The sequence below is a fragment of the Pleurodeles waltl genome, chromosome 7, assembly GCF_031143425.1.
Source record: "Pleurodeles waltl isolate 20211129_DDA chromosome 7, aPleWal1.hap1.20221129, whole genome shotgun sequence".
Lineage (NCBI taxonomy): Eukaryota > Metazoa > Chordata > Amphibia > Caudata > Salamandridae > Pleurodeles > Pleurodeles waltl.
This window is the reverse complement of record NC_090446.1, coordinates 214,623,760-214,645,337: the sequence shown is the minus strand read 5'-3', so window position 1 is coordinate 214,645,337 and position 21,578 is coordinate 214,623,760. Positions and strand designations below refer to the sequence as shown.

General features: G+C 45.9%; 1 protein-coding gene across 3 annotated transcripts in view; it reads right to left on the bottom strand.

Annotated features, from left to right (window-relative positions):
- Nucleotides 1–21,578, bottom strand: part of ZBP1 (Z-DNA binding protein 1) — a 172,476-nt gene that overhangs the window by 70,968 nt on the left and 79,930 nt on the right. The window lies entirely within an intron of this gene.

The window sequence follows — 21,578 nt, the reverse complement described above, 5'->3', positions numbered from 1 at the left end:
TTTAGTGTTTTGTTTTTTTGTTCTTTCTTTTTTTTAGAGATGGGGAGCGACCCATCAGGCAAGGGTCGCTCCCCTGGGGGGCAAATTGTATTTAGACCATTTCTGCCCCCCTGGGGGCAGATTGGCCAATTTTAGGTCAATCTGCCCCTAAGGGGGCAGAAACCACTAGGCACCTGGGATTTGTTTTTTGGCGCCAATGTTACGCAGGGGGAGCGACCCAGTAGGCAAGGGTCGCTCCGGGGGGGGGGGGGTGGGGGTTGGGGAGGCAAATTTATTTTAGGCCATTTCTGCCCCCCCGGGGGACAGATCGGCCTATTATTAGGCCGAACTGCCCCCGGGGGGGGGGGGCAGAACACTCTAGACGCCAGGGCAATTTTTTTTTTGTGTTTTTTTTTTTTGTTGTTTCTTTTTTTAGAGATGGGGAGCGACCCATCAGGCAAGGGTCGCTCCCCTGGGGGGGCAAATTGTATTTAGACCATTTCTGCCCCCCTGGGGGCAGATTGGCCAATTTTAGGTCAATCTGCCCCCAAGGGGGCAGAAACCACTAGGCACCGGGGATTTGTTTTTTGGCGCCAATGTCACGCAGGGGAGCGACCCCGTAGGCAAGGGTCGCTCCCGGGGGGGGGGTGGGGGTTGGGGGGGCAAATTTATTTTAGGCCATTTCTGCCCCCCCGGGGGACAGATCGGCCTATTATTAGGCCGAACTGCCCCCGGGGGGGGGGGGCAGAACACTCTAGGCGCCAGGGCAATTTTTTTTTGTGTTTTTTTTTTTTGTTGTTTCTTTTTTTAGAGATGGGGAGCGACCGATCAGGCAAGGGTCGCTCCCCTGGGGGGCAAATTGTATTTAGACCATTTCTGCCCCCCTGGGGGCAGATTGGCCAATTTTAGGTCAATCTGCCCCTAAGTGGGCAGAAACCACTAGGCACTGGGGATTTGTTTTTTGGCGCCAATGTCACGCAGGGGGAGCGACCCCGTAGGCAAGGGTCGCTCCAGGGGGGGGGTGGGGGTTGGGGGGGCAAATTTATTTTAGGCCATTTCTGCCCCCCCGGGGGACAGATCGGCCTATTATTAGGCCGAACTGCCCCCGGGGGGGGGGGCAGAACACTCTAGACGCCAGGGCAATTTTTTTTTTGTGTTTTTTTTTTTTGTTGTTTCTTTTTTTAGAGATGGAGAGCGACCCATCAGGCAAGGGTCGCTCCCCTGGGGGGGCAAATTGTATTTAGACCATTTCTGCCCCCCTGGGGGCAGATTGGCCAATTTTAGGTCAATCTGCCCCCAAGGGGGCAGAAACCACTAGGCACCGGGGATTTGTTTTTTGGCGCCAATGTCACGCAGGGGGAGCGACCCCGTAGGCAAGGGTCGCTCCCGGGGGGGGGGGTGGGGGTTGGGGGGGCATATTTATTTTAGGCCATTTCTGCCCCCCCGGGGGACAGATCGGCCTATTATTAGGCCGAACTGCCCCCGGGGGGGGGGGGGCAGAACACTCTAGACGCCAGGGCAATTTTTTTTTTGTGTTTTTTTTTTTTGTTGTTTCTTTTTTTAGAGATGGGGAGCGACCGATCAGGCAAGGGTCGCTCCCCTGGGGGGCAAATTGTATTTAGACCATTTCTGCCCCCCTGGGGGCAGATTGGCCAATTTTAGGTCAATCTGCCCCTAAGTGGGCAGAAACCACTAGGCACTGGGGATTTGTTTTTTGGCGCCAATGTCACGCAGGGGGAGCGACCCCGTAGGCAAGGGTCGCTCCCGGGGGGGGGTGGGGGTTGGGGGGGCAAATTTATTTTAGGCCATTTCTGCCCCCCCGGGGGACAGATCGGCCTATTATTAGGCCGAACTGCCCCCGGGGGGGGGGGCAGAACACTCTAGGCGCCAGGGCAATTTTTTTTTGTGTTTTTTTTTTTTGTTGTTTCTTTTTTTAGAGATGGGGAGCGACCGATCAGGCAAGGGTCGCTCCCCTGGGGGGCAAATTGTATTTAGACCATTTCTGCCCCCCTGGGGGCAGATTGGCCAATTTTAGGTCAATCTGCCCCTAAGTGGGCAGAAACCACTAGGCACTGGGGATTTGTTTTTTGGCGCCAATGTCACGCAGGGGGAGCGACCCCGTAGGCAAGGGTCGCTCCAGGGGGGGGGTGGGGGTTGGGGGGGCAAATTTATTTTAGGCCATTTCTGCCCCCCCGGGGGACAGATCGGCCTATTATTAGGCCGAACTGCCCCCGGGGGGGGGGGGGGGCAGAACACTCTAGACGCCAGGGCAATTTTTTTTTTGTGTTTTTTTTTTTTGTTGTTTCTTTTTTTAGAGATGGGGAGCGACCCATCAGGCAAGGGTCGCTCCCCTGGGGGGGCAAATTGTATTTAGACCATTTCTGCCCCCCTGGGGGCAGATTGGCCAATTTTAGGTCAATCTGCCCCCAAGGGGGCAGAAACCACTAGGCACCGGGGATTTGTTTTTTGGCGCCAATGTCACGCAGGGGAGCGACCCCGTAGGCAAGGGTCGCTCCCGGGGGGGGGTGGGGGTTGGGGGGGCAAATTTATTTTAGGCCATTTCTGCCCCCCCGGGGGACAGATCGGCCTATTATTAGGCCGAACTGCCCCCGGGGGGGGGGGGCAGAACACTCTAGGCGCCAGGGCAATTTTTTTTTGTGTTTTTTTTTTTGTTGTTTCTTTTTTTAGAGATGGGGAGCGACCGATCAGGCAAGGGTCGCTCCCCTGGGGGGCAAATTGTATTTAGACCATTTCTGCCCCCCTGGGGGCAGATTGGCCAATTTTAGGTCAATCTGCCCCTAAGTGGGCAGAAACCACTAGGCACTGGGGATTTGTTTTTTGGCGCCAATGTCACGCAGGGGGAGCGACCCCGTAGGCAAGGGTCGCTCCAGGGGGGGGGTGGGGGTTGGGGGGGCAAATTTATTTTAGGCCATTTCTGCCCCCCCGGGGGACAGATCGGCCTATTATTAGGCCGAACTGCCCCCGGGGGGGGGGCAGAACACTCTAGACGCCAGGGCAATTTTTTTTTTGTGTTTTTTTTTTTTGTTGTTTCTTTTTTTAGAGATGGAGAGCGACCCATCAGGCAAGGGTCGCTCCCCTGGGGGGGCAAATTGTATTTAGACCATTTCTGCCCCCCTGGGGGCAGATTGGCCAATTTTAGGTCAATCTGCCCCCAAGGGGGCAGAAACCACTAGGCATCGGGGATTTGTTTTTTGGCGCCAATGTCACGCAGGGGGAGCGACCCCGTAGGCAAGGGTCGCTCCCGGGGGGGGGGGTGGGGGTTGGGGGGGCATATTTATTTTAGGCCATTTCTGCCCCCCCGGGGGACAGATCGGCCTATTATTAGGCCGAACAGCCCCCGGGGGGGGGGGGGCAGAACACTCTAGACGCCAGGGCAATTTTTTTTTTGTGTTTTTTTTTTTGTTGTTTCTTTTTTTAGAGATGGGGAGCGACCCATCAGGCAAGGGTCGCTCCCCTGGGGGGGCAAATTGTATTTAGACCATTTCTGCCCCCCTGGGGGCAGATTGGCCAATTTTAGGTCAATCTGCCCCAAGGGGGCAGAAACCACTAGGCACCGGGGATTTGTTTTTTGGCGCCAATGTCACGCAGGGGGAGCGACCCCGTAGGCAAGGGTCGCTCCCGGGGGGGGGTGGGGGTTGGGGGGGCAAATTTATTTTAGGCCATTTCTGCCCCCCCGGGGGACAGATCGGCCTATTATTAGGCCGAACTGCCCCCGGGGGGGGGGGGCAGAACACTCTAGGCGCCAGGGCAATTTTTTTTTGTGTTTTTTTTTTTTGTTGTTTCTTTTTTTAGAGATGGGGAGCGACCGATCAGGCAAGGGTCGCTCCCCTGGGGGGCAAATTGTATTTAGACCATTTCTGCCCCCCTGGGGGCAGATTGGCCAATTTTAGGTCAATCTGCCCCTAAGTGGGCAGAAACCACTAGGCACTGGGGATTTGTTTTTTGGCGCCAATGTCACGCAGGGGGAGCGACCCCGTAGGCAAGGGTCGCTCCAGGGGGGGGGTGGGGGTTGGGGGGGCAAATTTATTTTAGGCCATTTCTGCCCCCCCGGGGGACAGATCGGCCTATTATTAGGCCGAACTGCCCCCGGGGGGGGGGGGCAGAACACTCTAGACGCCAGGGCAATTTTTTTTTTGTGTTTTTTTTTTTGTTGTTTCTTGTTTTAGAGATGGGGAGCGACCCATCAGGCAAGGGTCGCTCCCCTGGGGGGGCAAATTGTATTTAGACCATTTCTGCCCCCCTGGGGGCAGATTGGCCAATTTTAGGTCAATCTGCCCCCAAGGGGGCAGAAACCACTAGGCACCGGGGATTTGTTTTTTGGCGCCAATGTCACGCAGGGGGAGCGACCCCGTAGGCAAGGGTCGCTCCCGGGGGGGGGTGGGGGTTGGGGGGGCAAATTTATTTTAGGCCATTTCTGCCCCCCCGGGGGACAGATCGGCCTATTATTAGGCCGAACTGCCCCCGGGGGGGGGTGGGGCAGAACACTCTAGGCGGCAGGGCAATTTTTTTTTGTGTTTTTTTTTTTTGTTGTTTCTTTTTTTAGAGATGGGGAGCGACCCATCAGGCAAGGGTCGCTCCCCTGGGAGGGCAAATTGTATTTAGACCATTTCTGCCCCCCTGGGGGCAGATTGGCCAATTTTAGGTCAATCTGCCCCCAAGGGGGCAGAAACCACTAGGCACCGGGGATTTGTTTTTTGGCGCCAATGTCATGCAGAGGGAGCGACCCCGTAGGCAAGGGTCGCTCCCGGGGGGGGGGGTTGGGGGGGCAAATTTATTTTAGGCCATTTCTGCCCCCCCGGGGGACAGATCGGCCTATTATTAGGCCGAACTGCCCCCGGGGGGGGGGGCAGAACACTCTAGACGCCAGGGCAATTTTTTTTTTGTGTTTTTTTTTTTTGTTGTTTCTTTTTTTAGAGATGGGGAGCGACCCATCAGGCAAGGGTCGCTCCCCTGGGGGGGCAAATTGTATTTAGACCATTTCTGCCCCCCTGGGGGCAGATTGGCCAATTTTAGGTCAATCTGCCCCCAAGGGGGCAGAAACCACTAGGCACCGGGGATTTGTTTTTTGGCGCCAATGTCACGCAGGGGGAGCGACCCCGTAGGCAAGGGTCGCTCCCGGCGGGGGAGGGTTTGGGGTTGGGGGGGCAAATTTATTTTAGGGCATTTCTGCCCCCCCCCCCCTGGGGCCGGCTGAGCTACAGGCCAAACACCACAGGTAGGCACCTTGCAAAAAACACCTCTGTTTTCTTTGAAAAAATATGTTGTGTCCACGTTGTGTTTTGGGCCATTTCCTTTTGTGGGCGCTAGGCCTACCCACAGAAGTGATGTACCATTTTTATCGAGAGACTTAGGGGAACGCTGGGTGGAAGGAAATTTGTGGCTCCTCTCAGATTCCAGAACTTTCTGTCACCGAAATGAGAGGAAAAAGTGTTTTTTGGGCCAAATTTTGATGTTTGCAAAGGATTCTGGGTAACATAACCTGGTCAGAGCCCCGCAAGTCACCCCATCTTGGATTCCCCTGGGTTTCTAGTTTTCAAAAATGCACTGGTTTGCTAGGTTTCCTCAGGTGTCGGCTGAGCTACAGGCCAAAATCCACAGGTAGGCACTGCTTTTTATAAAAAAATGTGATGTGTCCACGTTGTGTTTTGGGCCCTTTCCTTTCGTGGGCGCTAGTCCTACCCACACAAGTGAGGTATCATTTTTATCGGGAGACTTGGGGGAACGCTGGGTAGAAGGAAATTTGTGGCTCCTCTCAGATTCCAGAACTTTCTGCCACAGAAATGTGAGTAACATGTTTATTTTTAGCCAAATTTTGAGGTTTGCAAAGGATTCTGGGTAACAGAACCTGGTCCGAGCCCCGCAAGTCACCCCTCCTTGGATTCCCCTAGGTCTCTAGTTTTCAGAAATGCACAGGTTTGGTAGGTTTCCCTAGGTGCCGGCTGAGCTAGAGGCCAAAATCTACAGGTAGGCACTTCGCAAAAAACACCTCTGTTTTTTTCCAAAATTTAGGATGTGTCCACGTTGCGCTTTGGGGTGTTTCCTGTCGCCGGCGCTAGGCCTACCCATGCAAGTGAGGTATCATTTTTATCGGGAACCTTGGGGGAACGCTGGGTGGAAGGAAATTTGTAGCTCCTCTCAGATTCCAGAACTTTCTGCCACAGAAATGTGAGGGACATGTGTTTTTTTAGCCAAATTTTGAGGTTTGCAAAGGATTCTGGGTAACAGAACCTGGTCCGAGCCCCGCAAGTCACCCCTCCTTGGATTCCCCTAGGTCTCTAGTTTTCAGAAATGCACAGGTTTGGTAGGTTTCCCTAGGTGCCGGCTGAGCTAGAGGCCAAAATCTACAGGTAGGCACTTCGCAAAAAACACCTCTGTTTTTTTCCAAAATTTAGGATGTGTCCACGTTGCGCTTTGGGGTGTTTCCTGTCGCCGGCGCTAGGCCTACCCACGCAAGTGAGGTATCATTTTTATCGGGAGACTTGGGGGAACGCTGGGTGGAAGGAAATTTGTAGCTCCTCTCAGATTCCAGAACTTTCTGCCACAGAAATGTGAGGGACATGTGTTTTTTTTGCCAAATTTTGAGGTTTGCAAAGGATTCTGGGTAACAGAACCTGGTCCGAGCCCCGCAAGTCACCCCTTCTTGGATTCCCCTAGGTCTCTAGTTTTCAGAAATGCACAGGTTTGGTAGGTTTCCCTAGGTGCCGGCTGAGCTAGAGGCCAAAATCTACAGGTAGGCACTTCGCAAAAAACACCTCTGTTTTTTTCCAAAATTTAGGATGTGTCCACGTTGCGCTTTGGGGTGTTTCCTGTCGCCGGCGCTAGGCCTACCCACGCAAGTGAGGTATCATTTTTATCGGGATACTTGGGGGAACGCTGGGTGGAAGGAAATGTGTAGCTCCTCTCAGATTCCAGAACTTTCTGCCACAGAAATGTGAGGGACATGTGTTTTTTTTAGCCAAATTTTGAGGTTTGCAAAGGATTCTGGGTAACAGAACCTGGTCCGAGCCCCGCAAGTCACCCCTCCTTGGATTCCCCCAGGTCTCTAGTTTTCAGAAATGCACAGGTTTGGTAGGTTTCCCTAGGTGCCGGCTGAGCTAGAGGCCAAAATCTACAGGTAGGCACTTCGCAAAAAACACCTCTGTTTTTTTCCAAAATTTAGGATGTGTCCACGTTGCGCTTTGGGGTGTTTCCTGTCGCCGGCGCTAGGCCTACCCACGCAAGTGAGGTATCATTTTTATCGGGAGACTTGGGGGAACGCTGGGTGGAAGGAAATTTGTAGCTCCTCTCAGATTCCAGAACTTTCTGCCACAGAAATGTGAGGGACATGTGTTTTTTTAGCCAAATTTTGAGGTTTGCAAAGGATTCTGGGTAACAGAACCTGGTCCGAGCCCCGCAAGTCACCCCTCCTTGGATTCCCCTAGGTCTCTAGTTTTCAGAAATGCACAGGTTTGGTAGGTTTCCCTAGGTGCCGGCTGAGCTAGAGGCCAAAATCTACAGGTAGGCACTTCGCAAAAAACACCTCTGTTTTTTTCCAAAATTTAGGATGTGTCCACGTTGCGCTTTGGGGTGTTTCCTGTCGCCGGCGCTAGGCCTACCCACGCAAGTGAGGTATCATTTTTATCGGGAGACTTAGGGGAACGCTGGGTGGAAGGAAATGTGTAGCTCCTCTCAGATTCCAGAACTTTCTGCCACAGAAATGTGAGGGACATGTGTTTTTTTAGCCAAATGTTGAGGTTTGCAAAGGATTCTGGGTAACAGAACCTGGTCCGAGCCCCGCAAGTCACCCCTCCTTGGATTCCCCTAGGTCTCTAGTGTTCAGAAATGCACAGGTTTGGTAGGTTTCCCTAGGTGCCGGCTGAGCTAGAGGCCAAAATCTACAGGTAGGCACTTCGCAAAAAACACCTCTGTTTTTTTCCAAAATTTAGGATGTGTCCACGTTGCGCTTTGGGGTGTTTCCTGTCGCCGGCGCTAGGCCTACCCACGCAAGTGATGTATCATTTTTATCGGGAGACTTGGGGGAACGCTGGGTGGAAGGAAATTTGTAGCTCCTCTCAGATTCCAGAACTTTCTGCCACAGAAATGTGAGGGACATGTGTTTTTTTAGCCAAATGTTGAGGTTTGCAAAGGATTCTTGGTAACAGAACCTGGTCCGAGCCCCGCAAGTCACCCCTCCTTGGATTCCCCTAGGTCTCTAGTTTTCAGAAATGCACAGGTTTGGTAGGTTTCCCTAGGTGCCGGCTGAGCTAGAGGCCAAAATCTACAGGTAGGCACTTCGCAAAAAACACCTCTGTTTTCTCCCAAAATTGTCGATGTGTCCACGTTGCGCTTTGGGGCGTTTCCTGTCGCGGGCGCTAGGCCTACCCACGCAAGTGAGGTATCATTTTTATCGGGAGACTTGGGGGAACATAGATTAGCAAAACAAGTGCTATTGCCCCTTGTCTTTCTCTACATTTTTTCCTTCCAAATATAGGAGAGTGTGTAAAAAAGACATCTATTTGAGACATTCCCTATAATTCACATGCTTGTATGGTCACCCCGGAATTCAGAGATGTGCAAATAACCACTGCTCCTCAGCACCTTATCTTGTGCCCTTTTTGGAAATGCAAAGGTTTTCTTGATAGCAATTTTTTACTCTTTATATTTCAGCAAATGAATTGCTGAATACCCGGTATAGAATGAAAACGCACTGCAGGGTGCAGCTCATTTATTGGCTCTGGGTTCCTCGGGTTCTTGATGAACCTACAAGCCCTATATATCCCCGCAACCGCGTCCAGCAGACGTAACGGTATATTGCTTTCCATAATCTGACATTGCAGGGAAAAGTTACAGAGTAAAACATAGAGAAAAATTGATGTGTTTTTCACCTCAATTTCAATATTTTTCTTTTTCAGCTGTTATTTTCTGTAGGAAACCCTTGTAGGATCTACACAAATGACCCCTTGCTGAATTCAGAATTTTGTCTACTTTTCAGAAATGGTTAGGTTTCTGGGATCCAGCATTGGTTTCATGCCCATTCCTGTCACTGACTGGAAGGAGGCTGAAAGCACAAAAAATTGCAAAAATGGGGTATGCCCCAGTAAAATGCCAAAATTGTGTTGAAAAATTGGGTTTTCTGATTCAAGTCTGCCTGTTCCTGAAAGCTAGGAAGCTGCTGAGTTTAGCACTACAAACCCTTTGTTGATGCCATTTTCGGGGGGAAATCCACAAGCCTTCTTCTGCAGCCACTTTTTCCATTTTTTTGTAAAAAAACGAAATTTTCACTGTATTTTGGCCAATTTCTTGGCCTCCTTCAAGGGAACCCACAAAGTCTTGGTACCTCTAGAATCCCTAGGATGTTGGAAAAAAAGGACGCAAATTTGGCTTGGTTAGCTTATGTGAACAAAAAGTTATGAGGGCCTAAGCGCGAACTGCCCCAAATAGGCAAAAAAAGGCCTGGCACAGGAGGGGGAAAAGGCCTGGCAGCGAAGGGGTTAAAAGAGATAATGCGTTCTTAGGGGAGTTAGTTGCATAGATTTTGTGGGAAGGAAGACATTGGTTTTGGGTGGAGATTGGGCAGCAAATCTTTGAATTTTTTTTTGATGGGATTGGGATCAGTTTAAGTTTAATCAAACTGTTGAAGATATCTCCTACACATCCTTCTCTGACATTTGGGCACAGATGTAGTAGATACTGTTTGCTTGCGGTCTCAGTTTAAAGGTGGATGCATCATACCTTTTGCTCCATTCATAGAGATTGAGGGGCTTCTTAATGAGAGGATTGAATCACGTTTGCACCACGTAATGTGGTCCATTCACAAGTCAAACCTCTAAGCCAGATTTCTAAAGCCAGACATTGCCACTTTGCGTTTCCTTGAGTGGTTACGAAAATCTGGCGTAACAACACGCAGCGCAAATCACTGTGTTGCGTTACTCTGCCCTGGGAAGGCATCCCATGGGCGTTGTGTGGGCATTCCCACACAGCTCCCATGGTATTTGATGTATTCCCAAATTTACAAGACCTTGTAAACCTGGGAATGCACAAAAAATGCACCTCCCAAGAGAGGCATAACAAGGAGAAATACCTTTGTTTCTCCTCTATACTTCCTCTTTCTATGTGTGTTGCATTCTGCAGCACACATAGAGGAATATACCTCTCAGGATTGTTTTTGTGCAGGAAGGTGTCCCTTCCTGCACAAAACCAATCCTGCATGCAATGCAGACACCCTTGAACCGTGGTGCAAAGGTGTCTGCGTTGGCACGAGGCAGTCCATTGTGCACCAGCACAGGGGGAAATGTCAGGAATTCGTTGTATGCCTTAAATACAGCACATTCCTGCCCTCTGCCAGTGACACAGTGCAGCACAGCAAGGTAACTTGCTGTGCTGCACTGTGCCACTTTCTTATATATATGCCCCTGAGTCTGGTGGTTGTGACCCATTTAATCCCCCAGAGATTTTTACTTTTTGAACTACCCAGTTTTTGGACTTCTGCCAGGAGTGAGTATCAAAGAATCTCACTCACTGTATCTACTTATAATATGGATTGTGAGTGCTGTCAGTATCCATCTTTTAAGATAAGGTCTGCTGTTGCTATACAGCTGAGTAAGAGACTCAGGCCTAACTGCATGTTAACATGTGTGCACATGTGTGTGTACGCATGTGCAGGCTGTACAAGTGAGAGTACTACCTCACTCAGCCTGGTATCTGCGCACAGATAGCCTGTCACAGAAGGGATCAATCATGGATTGGTGCTGTCCTACACACATCTTATAATATGACTGTGTATTTATAGTGTGAGTATGTACATCTGTAGTTATTTAAAGTATATCTGATTTTAAGGGTATGAGGAGGGACTTTTTACTGTAACTAAAGCACTGTGTGGTAGCGCATTTTACAGACAGCACATTTTATATTCAAATGGCCACTAAATTTGCATAGATATGCTGTTGTACTGACATAACTATACTGCACATAAATGATAATGTGCGGAAGTTGGGTTTCAGTGAATATTTATCATTTTTGCATCACCAAGTAAAGTGCTTTGATTTGTCTTGATCCGATTAAGATCTTTATTTCCATCACTCTTCAGAATTACAAAAAAATGTGCCACATTTTTGCTTTCCGAACTTCTCAATGTGTACAGTTCCTTTACAGGTATTTACTTTTTGTTGTGTTACTAAGAAATGACTTCTACAGGCTTTTCTTACACAAAACCCTGTATCCTAGCAAGATTGATGCATTCTCGCGTAGGTTCTCACTATCCAAATGAGACTACTGGATTTGGGCGGTAGAATCCCCTGTATTGCGGGAGACTGAGTCTAATCCCCCACCACATGACACCTGTCAGCCTAATCCGGGTTCTGTTCCTGCTAACTAGCAGTGCCTCATTTCCACCCAGGAGCAGGGATGATTGGGCAACCAAGCGCATGACATGAATGACTCCTCAGGGGAATCATGGTCACTAAGATCTCATCTGTTTCTCTCAGTTACATTAGTCTCACATATGCAGGGACAATCAGAGGCAGAATATGTTTCAATAAGGTTTTATTGAAGTAACTGCATCTTAGATAATAAAGGATATATTGCAATAACTAGGATGTTGAAGCACAATAGGATTAAGACTGTGACAAGGAGAGTAAAACACAAAAATAATGCTACCATAGTGTCACTAAGACTCTTAAGGATAGTTCCTACCTAAGCTATGTTAGAGCACAGCATGTTAAGCTCTAATTCTGCCCTTCAGGTTCCCCCTTGGGAAGACATCAGCCCCCATACCTGAGCAAGCGGCGTGTAGTCTACATAAGCAGCTGCAGCGAAGCAGTCAGCAATCAGCATACGGTCGTGGTCATCTGGCTGGAATCTCCCTCTAACGTACCTGGGTCAAAGTAGTGTTTTTTAAATAAAACAGCTGATGTTCCAAGAAAGGAGACCCAAGTAAGAGTGTGTATGTTTCTGTGAACATTGGAGACAAAGTGTACCACTTTTGCAAGCAACCTATCTTACTGCAGCCTTCAAGAAAAGTAGAGTGAAAGAAATGTCTTGTTTAAGAATGCAGTGCTGAACTAGGCTAAGAACAGCTAGGTAGGGAAAATAAAACAAGACCGCAAATGTATTGTTAAAATAATATAAGGCTGCTGAATAAAATATATCTAATGTTAAAGTGCACAGCGGCAGACCTCGTATGCTAAAATAACGTGTCTGAAACTATAGCTAAAATGGCTACACAATACCCTCCCCTTGCCGGTTCAAAGGTGGTTCAAAGCCTAATTATTTAAAAAGCAACTAAAATTCATCTTAAAACATATATACATGGGAATGTCAATAATGACAAGTTTAAAGACACTTAAGCATGTATCAAAAGGACAATTTAAAATGTTAATTGTGGCATCAAGGAAGGGCTGAATATCAAAAGTCAGAGTCATTTTGGAAGTCACCAATTGAATCTGGGACAATTGAAGACAGGAAATCTTCCACTTCGGCAGGTGAAAAAGTAGGAAGTTAATCGCCAAGGAAAGCCAAGGAGCATTCGTATCCCAAAGCCTGAGCTCCAGCCAAGGCAGCAGCATTCCGTAGTGTGCCCAACAATGAGTTTAGAGCTGCTTGATCCACGAATGGCAGCTCATAAACGTCTTCCTGTAGCAAACGCACCCTCAGTGCGCATGTCTGGTAATGAGACCTCGGCAAGAACATAAACAGATCAGCGTCCAATGAAAGCAAGTGCTGCGTAGAAAGATAAACTTTCAGTGCACATTCAGAAGAGCACCAGAGGCACCGAAACACGGGCTGCACACAATGCAAAACCATTCTGAATGACAGACACCAGTCACACTCCAATTGCTCTAGGAGTGATGCTCCAAAGTACTGCATCATGCGTTTACGACACAGCTGCGCTGGTGGAAGCGCTTTCAGTCCTCCTAGTAGCAGCAGGACAGCTACTGCACGGAAAAAGTAGCAATAGCAAAATGCCACCTATTATAGCCAAAGTTATTGGAAATCCCCCGAAAATACTAGAGAATATTGAGTGGATGGCTGAAGGTATTAAGCCAAATATAGAGGAGAAGGTGTGAACAAAACCAGAACCAATAGCCTTAAAGAAATTTGTGATTCCAGTAGTACTGGACGCATTTAATGTCCTTCCCACGAGTTCACCAAAGTGTCTCGAAAGTTAGCACTGAAAAGGGACTGCATCTCTGCCGATGACCTTGCAACCTGAAGCACATAGGTCTAGCATGCAAATGTAAGCATCACATGTTTTTGAAACAATAAAGCTTTGAGTCTGTCCAACTTGTCAAAATTCACATGTGAAGTAGCGATATGGGTCCAAATCTCAGCTACTTCCTGCAGTCGTGTAGGAGGAAAAAGTACATTCCAGCAGCATGTAACAATTTTGGATACCGAAACGACATAAACTAATCCGGTTTGCATCCCACAACAGCTCTCACTTTTGAGGACAACATAGCTGCCATTCAAGAGCACCTGGAAGACCAGTCTAATCAAGGGGACTGGGACTCCCTTCATATTATAAGCCAAGTTCGCTCCCAAAGCGTTACACACCCCGTGCAAGGATAGCTTTTACAGTCCATCGAATGGCTGACAGAAGTCTTGCATTCGCTACTGCTATGAAAGACCTCTTTCATGCCACTAAGACATTTGTACGAGAAGGGTAGCTCTCACACCTCATGGATGCAACTATCTCCTAGCCTTTCATATTTGCCCAGTGGAATGTGTGTTAAGCAGGATGTAAATTGAAGCTTTGAAATAGGCAGATTAATGACCCTGTGTATTAACCACTCAGCAGATGGTACTTCAGCCACAGTAAAAGGCAACTTTTATAATTTCTCAATGTTTAACATGACATAAGTCGCTTCTTTTTTAGTTGTCGCATTAAATTAAATGTGCCTTTCTGGACCCATTCATCGAGCTGATCTTCAGTTATATTGATAAACTTTTGCCATTTGTAAAATTTTGCAGGGGCAGGAATACTGGGCATATTCAAATCCTTAATCCTTGCTAAGCCTAGACAGCTTGTCTGTTGTACAGTTTTATTTACAAATATAATTTGAACAGGCATCAGGCAGGCTCTAAACAAAGCTTCCTTTCCCTTTATTTGCCAATTCTTTGTCAATTGACTTCAGCCAATATTCATAGTCTTCTTTAGCCAACCGGGAAACAAAGGAATCAGAATAAATGAATTTTGTATCTGTCAATAATAGATGTACATTTTCCATAAACGGCAATTTGAAATAATATGACTAGGCATTTTTAACATTGTGCCCAGAAAAATATGCACATTTTTCAGAATATGTTTTAGAACTCCCTTGTGGTGGAGTTGGACAATGTTCCCATTGTGTGTAATTAAAAATTGTCTTTGGGGTATTTGCTCTGTGAATGAAATTATGTCCATAATAATTATAGCAAACAATGTCACCATAATTCTCTTTGGATTGATAAACATCCTCACTTTCGAATACAGTAAAATACTGCAACTCAGTCATCATAGAATCAACTGTTTTCACATCCCACTCATCAGAAACAACTCCAGGGATTATTACATCATTCATAGAAAATTTAAACACAATGGTATTTGAATGATCTCCGTTGGGCAGTATATATCAAATGTGACGTTATCCCAAACAATCCCATCAGGAATTGGTATAGCGGAAATGTTTACAAAAACAAGTTTCTGCGGACTTTGTGAAAAGAAAAATAGGGTTTTAGGTCCTCATCCACCAGTTCAACTGCTGGTCGTTCAGGCAGTTAATTACCATGTATTAGTAAAAAGAAAGTAATAGCAAAGCCAATCCAAAGGAGGAAAGCTAATACAGCCAAGGAAAGCCATGGATAGTTTCATGGGAAAATAAAATAATTTATTTTAAGCCAATTTATAAACTTTCATGTTTTTGGTAGTTCAGATGTAGAAGAGGCAAATGAGTCCAAAAAGGTGTCATTGATGTCGGCAAAGTATCCAGAAGCAGTCCATGCAAAAACTGGAGCCATATTTGAAAGAAGGGAACTGGTAGGGGTCTCCTGTGGTGGTTCACTGTAAATAACGCCATCCCTTTGTGTAGAAGTTGAGTCGAATCAATCAGCAATTTTGGTGTTATTTGTTACAATTGATGTTAGTGGAACTAATGCAAGATCATTTTCCACCCTCCCCAAGCTCGGAGAGGTGTCAGCGTTGCTGCTCAAAACTTGTAGAGTAACATCTTGACCAGCAGTGAGAGGGTTCGGGTACTACTGGTTGTTCCTCTTGGTCTGCTGTGCAGGATCGGCCACATGGTGTAACTTGACATTGTCGATAGAGACAAATCGTTTTTCTTTAGAACCAGGCAGCGGTGGTAGAATAACAGTTCTGGTAACGTGTATTCCCATGACTGGGACCGGTACGCGATAGGAAGGACCAGACTCCTTTTTCACAGCAACATTTTCACGTACTTGATCCTCAACCATTGGAATCCAGCTGTTAGATGCTATTGGTACATCCTTAATTCCTAAGGAGGCAGCACTGGCAGAAGCGTTGTCATCACAGAACTGTTGTAATTCCTGCAAGACAGTGACACGTTCATATGTCAAAGGGTGTTTCTGCCGCCTCCACGCCAGGACCATCAAGCTCTGTAACATACATTTGAGTTCCAAACAGGCACTCGTATAAAGTACGACACCCAGGGACCTTCCAGGCAGATTATTAAGTGCTCTCTGGACTCCATACAGGTAATTAAGCCAACTACAACCCATACCTTATACTCTGGCTGTTAAGGATTGATTTAAATCTCAGTTTTCATCGCTCCACAACACTATTTCCCTCAGGATAAAATGGAGACGAGTAATGGAGTTGGACCCTTAACGAAGCTATGGCATCCCTGAATGTCCTTGAGGCGAAAGCAGGGCCCTGGTCCGAGTGGAAAGCCGCAACTGCATATGTGCCGATAAAGACTTGCAAATCTTTATTAACAGTCCGAGCATCAGCCAAGCTCTGTGGCCACACCCATAGAAATCTAGAGCAGGAGTCAACAGTGACTAGAAAGTATTTGTATGCACTGTCTGGTGTTAGGGGACCACACTGGTCCAAGTACACACATTGTAATGGTTTGTTAGAAATTAGGAGGCGTGTCTGCGGTGGGCGTTTAATGGTGGACCCCTTAATTTGTTGGCAGATATCACAACAAAGGACATACTGCTTGGTCTGCTTGTATAGACCTGGCCACCAATAACGAGCCTGAAATAATGATATTGTAGCTGCCGCACCAGCATGAGCAGAGGCAAACCCTCATGCGCTACTTTGATCAACTCTGGTCTTAGGTCTTTATTGGGAATTACTCGAACTCCCATACCTGGTATTTTTACTTCTGCATCTAGGAAGCCTCCCATTCAGTAGGAATATTTAGCAGGAAATGCCCTTAATAAGGGCGTGCCTTCAGCCGTGGCTTTCATGGCAGCCCATATGTCTTTGTCCGGTTTTGTTCTTGAACGATTTACTGCAGCAACAGAAGCCGTAGCTACTGCTGATTTGGCTGCTTCATCAGCCAATGTATTTCCAGCAACATGTATTCCAATGTGCTGGTGTCCAAGTGTATGTACAATATGAACATTAGGTAGCGTTTCCTTCAGATCCATTACTTTCCCCCACAGAAGTCTGTGTTTGATGGTGTTATCTTTAGAATCTCTGAACCCATTCTGGCGCCAGTAGTGCAGATATTCATTGAAGGACTGGACACAATAGTACAAATCACAGACAATCAGTGTTAGCTGTGCAGGATCTTTTTAAAAAAAAATTATTTTAGGGAGGGGGTTACACAAGAAATAAACAAGAGAAGAAGACATAATATATCCGTGCTGAGAAAACAGAACAAGAAAAAAGCAAAAAACCAACGAAACAACGGGAGAAAGAAGACCTTAGAAAATAAAACAGTTGTATTTGTATAGTTGTATATATCACATATCAAAGCTATTAACTTTTTTTTTTTTTTTTAAACTGTGTCTTGATATTCCAACCATCTAGTCAGTGGTGCCCACATTCGTTCTCCTCTATATCTCTTCTTATGACCCTTTAACTTATAAAGACTTAATTCAGTATTATAGATGGCAAGTAATCTAGAGCGCCAACCATCAAACGTGGGGGGTTCTTTTTTGAGCCAATCTGTAGCAATACATAGGCGGTATATTGCCATTCACAAAAATAAAAATCGCCTTATTTTATACAGTGTAGGTTCCATACTTTCGGGTGAGTCCACGACTCCCAATACTACCAGCATAACAGTAACCCGAATATTGCAATCTGTGATCTTCTTAAGGAATACCTCTATCTCGTTTAATATTCCCTGCAACATTGGGCATGCAAAAAACATATGCGTTATCTCAGGTTCAACTTCCCCACTTCGATTGCAGCTTCCAGAGGATATCCCCCACTTTTTCAGCTTCGCTGGAGTATAATATAAGTCCATCAGTGTTTTGTAATGCTGGGTTTTCAAATTAGCTGAAAGAAATGTTGTATCAGCCATAGCTAAGGATTGGTCCACCCACTCTCCAGCCACCCCAAGTTGTGCAATCCATCGCTCATTCTGTTGTACCATATGATCTACTTGTAACTCTGTTAGTAGCTTATATAACTTGCCAATCTTTGCCCCATTTTAAACAGCCTCAACTACCGGGATCTCCGACAACTGTACCCTGCCGTACTTCTGAGACTGTAAAAAATTTCGGATTTCCAAAAATTTTAAAAAATGGGTCTTAGGTAAGCCAAATTGGGACTGCAATTCCGTAAATGATTTACAACCGGATTTACAATACAAGTCTCCGACTTTGTTTATTCTCCTAGAACGCCAAAAATCTAGTATGGGATCCCTAAAGATGTGATTTGGGATAGCTGAAAATTTCATTGGTGTATAAGCCGTAATCTTTCCCAGTCCCATATTTTGTTTTATCTGAGCCCAAACCTTGAAGGCGGACAAAAAAGGCTTAAATCTTACTTTTTTGAAGTAACTTGGTTCCTCAAATTTTGATAACCAACCACTTGCCTCCCCACCCGCCATCATAGTATAAATAGGGGTTGGTTTTACTTCTTCATTACCCTTAAAACTTCCCCTTATAAGTTCATCCATATGTTGAAGACAGCAGGCGTAGTAATACAGTGTAAAATTAGGGACTGACCACCCGCCTCGATCTTTGGGAAGTGTCAAATACTTCATTGCCCTTCTCGTTTTAGCATATCCCCATAAAAAATTATGCCCCATCTTTTCCAATCTTTTAAGCCATTTTTTATCAACCTCAAGGGGAACGGCCCGAAATAAATATAGGATTTTTGGCAGAACCATCATTTTCAATACATTGCAGCGACCCTCTAGTGATAGGTGCAAATTATGCATTCGGTCTAAATCCCTCTTTATTCTATTTAATAGTGGGATAAAGTTGATTTCCACCAACCGATTAACCACTGATGTAATCTTCACCCCCAGATACGCCGCTTCAGATACCAGCCGTTTATCTACTAATGAAACGTGCTCAGAACATACTATCTGTGTTTTATCTGAGTTCAGCTTATATCCGGAGTATCTTCCAAACTCTCTTGCCTCTGTTTCTATTGCCTTAATAGCTTCCTCCGTATTGCTTGTCACTATAGCTACATCATCAGCATATGCAAACACCTTATATGTTTCTCCATGATACAACAGGGGTTTAATGTTTTTGCATTCTTCTAATCTCAGCAAGAAAGAATCAATATATAGAGCAAATAGCAAGGGGGAACATGGACACCCTTGTCTAGTCCCCCTAGAGATTGAGATAGTATCTGATTCCAAACCAGCGATGCATATTCTAGCTTTTGGGGCTACATATAAAGCTTTTATAGCTGTAATATATCCACTCCCTATACCTTTCCAGCGCATGATTTCCCATAGAAACTTCCACGATACACGATCAAATGCCTTCTCGGCATCCAAAAGTAATAATCCTAAATTTGTTTGATATAGTTCTGCAAGATCAAACATGGATATTCTTCTTCTTATATGATCTATTGTGTCTCTACCCGGAATAAACCCATGTTGTTGTTTTTTAACCAACCTGACTATCACATTCGCCAATCTACTGGCCAGAATCTTTGCATAAATCTTTCCATCTACGTTTAACAAGGATATAGGTCTATATGAACTGGGGAGCTCTGTCGGTTTATCCTTTTTTTTTAGCACTATAATACTTGCACATTCCCATGATAAAGGCGCCTGACCTGCCTGCGCTATACAAAAAATACTATGCATATCCTTTTTAATGTCTATCAAGAAAGTCTTGTAGAATTCAAGTGATATTGCATCCGGCCCAGCAGCTTTCCCTGTTGCCAGGGAATTCACTGCCCCAATTATCTCATCAATACGAATTGGTGCGTCTAATGTAACTTGTTCCTCAGAAGAGAGCCTTGTACTTTTTAATTCCCCCAGAAATTCACTAACCTCTTTTTGTAGCTGTTCAGAGTACACTATATCTTCACTATACAGATCCTGATAGTAACCCTTAAAAACCTCTAGAATTCCTTCTAACTCTGTATGTTTCCGCCCATTGCCATCGATTATATTCAAAACATTCTGTTTAACCGCCTTCTGTCTGACCCGTCTAGCTAGGACTTTTCCTGTGGATTCACCATATTCATAACACTCCAATCGGTGACTTTGATAGGCGGCTGCCACTGTTTTATTCAAGTGAGCATTTATTTTAGCCTTAAGAATCGCCATCTGGGTCTGAGTGAGAATAATGTCTTCTCTACTAGCAATTTTACTAGCTAATTCCCTTTCTTTTGTTATTAATCTTTGTTGAAGTTCTACGATTTCCTTCCCTCTGATTTTCTGTATTCCCAAACTATAGCTAAGAGTTTCACCTCTCACCGCAGCTTTAAATGAGTCCCATACCATCCCCGGATCTGCCGTATTCCTATTAGTATCAAAAAAGTGGTGAATCCACTCTTTCATATGGGATATATATCCTGGGTCAACCAACAATTTCCTATCAAATGTCCATACACGACGCGGATTAGATGGTCCCTTTATTATTATAGACAATACTAACGGATTATGATCTGATAATAATCTGGGTTTACATTCTATTTCAGCCCCATGAATTAGATTTTGTGATATAAAAAAGTAATCCAACCTTACTAATTTGGCATGTGGGAACGAGTAATAGGTATACCGTGGATCTAAAGTTTTAATATTTTCCCAAACATCCCTCAACCCATGTTCCCTCACTAACCTCCTTAGAGCTTTCCATACTTTGGGCTTTCGTCCCTGATATAAACTCTGAGTGCCCATGCTACTGCTACCTACCTCTAAATGAATATTTAAATCGCCACAAATAATTATTGGTAAGGGCCATCCAACTAGTTCCATGTTCAGCGTATCCAGAGGCTCAGCCTCGTCAAAGACTGATCCATATATAGTGCAGAGGGTAAATTTGAATGTATTCACGGATAATTCTATGAGAGCCCACCGTCCATCATTACTTGTTCGGGATCTAAAAGCATGTACATTATTATTTCTGGCAAGTATCGTCACCCCACGTGTCGATACCTCCTGCCTGGTACAAACAAGAGGCGTCAACCCAAGCTCTCGTATGAGCTCTCGCTTACTCCATGCAATGTGTGTTTCCTGCAAGCAGTATAAATCTGATTTGATTAGTTTAAGACCAGCTGCCACTCTTTTTCTTTTCTGAGGGCTATTAAGACCGCAAATATTCAATGTACAAATCCTTAATCTATTTGCCATATCGCTCAGTTTGATGTACCAGTCTCACGACATTACTTTCTCCCTTAAAGAAACCAACTGGTTGATATTGAGTCCTATACATCCTCTTCTTTTGATATGTCTTCATTAAATTATTCTGAACATTTCTCCCTATATTAGTGACCCCCCCACACCCCACCACCCCTCTCCCATCCTCCCGCCCCTTGCACCCCAGCCCTACTACCAACCACCCCCCCACCCACCTGCACCCCCCCTTACCCCTACCCTTACACCCAGTTTATGGAGAGTATGGGATCTCACTGTCCCTGATGATGGTAAAGCTTCCGCTCCGACCGTCCCTACCCAGTGCATGATTTTATTTTTATTTTCTCTTTTGCCTTTTCTCCCTTTCTTTGCCTCTATCTCTTTCTATCTGAACCCTGTTTTATCCCCCAAACAAAAAAAAACAATTCTAAAGGGGGGATTAATCCTAAGAGGTTTCTTTCTTACCCCCAGCTCGATTTCTCAGGGCTTAACTCCTAACCCTCTCCACTTTGCCCCCACCCTGTGTCTTAATCCAGGAAATCTATTTTAGGAAAACGAACCGTTAAGTCCACCAAAAAAAGCCCTTGCTTTCTCCTCTGACGTGAAGTAGTGGGTCCTGTTATCCATTACTACTTTCAGTTTAGCTGGATTTAATAAATAAACCTGTGCCCCCTTTCTTTGAAGTGGCTGAATTAACTGACGGAGCCTCCACCTTTTTTCAACAGTACTATGGCAATAGTCTGGTCTCACAAAAAACTCACATCCCTTAGCCTTACTTCTAGCGTTGGGTCGAGCTCGGTCGTATATGGCCTGTCTTGCCTGATAGTTAAGCAAAGAGATTAATATTACTCTAGG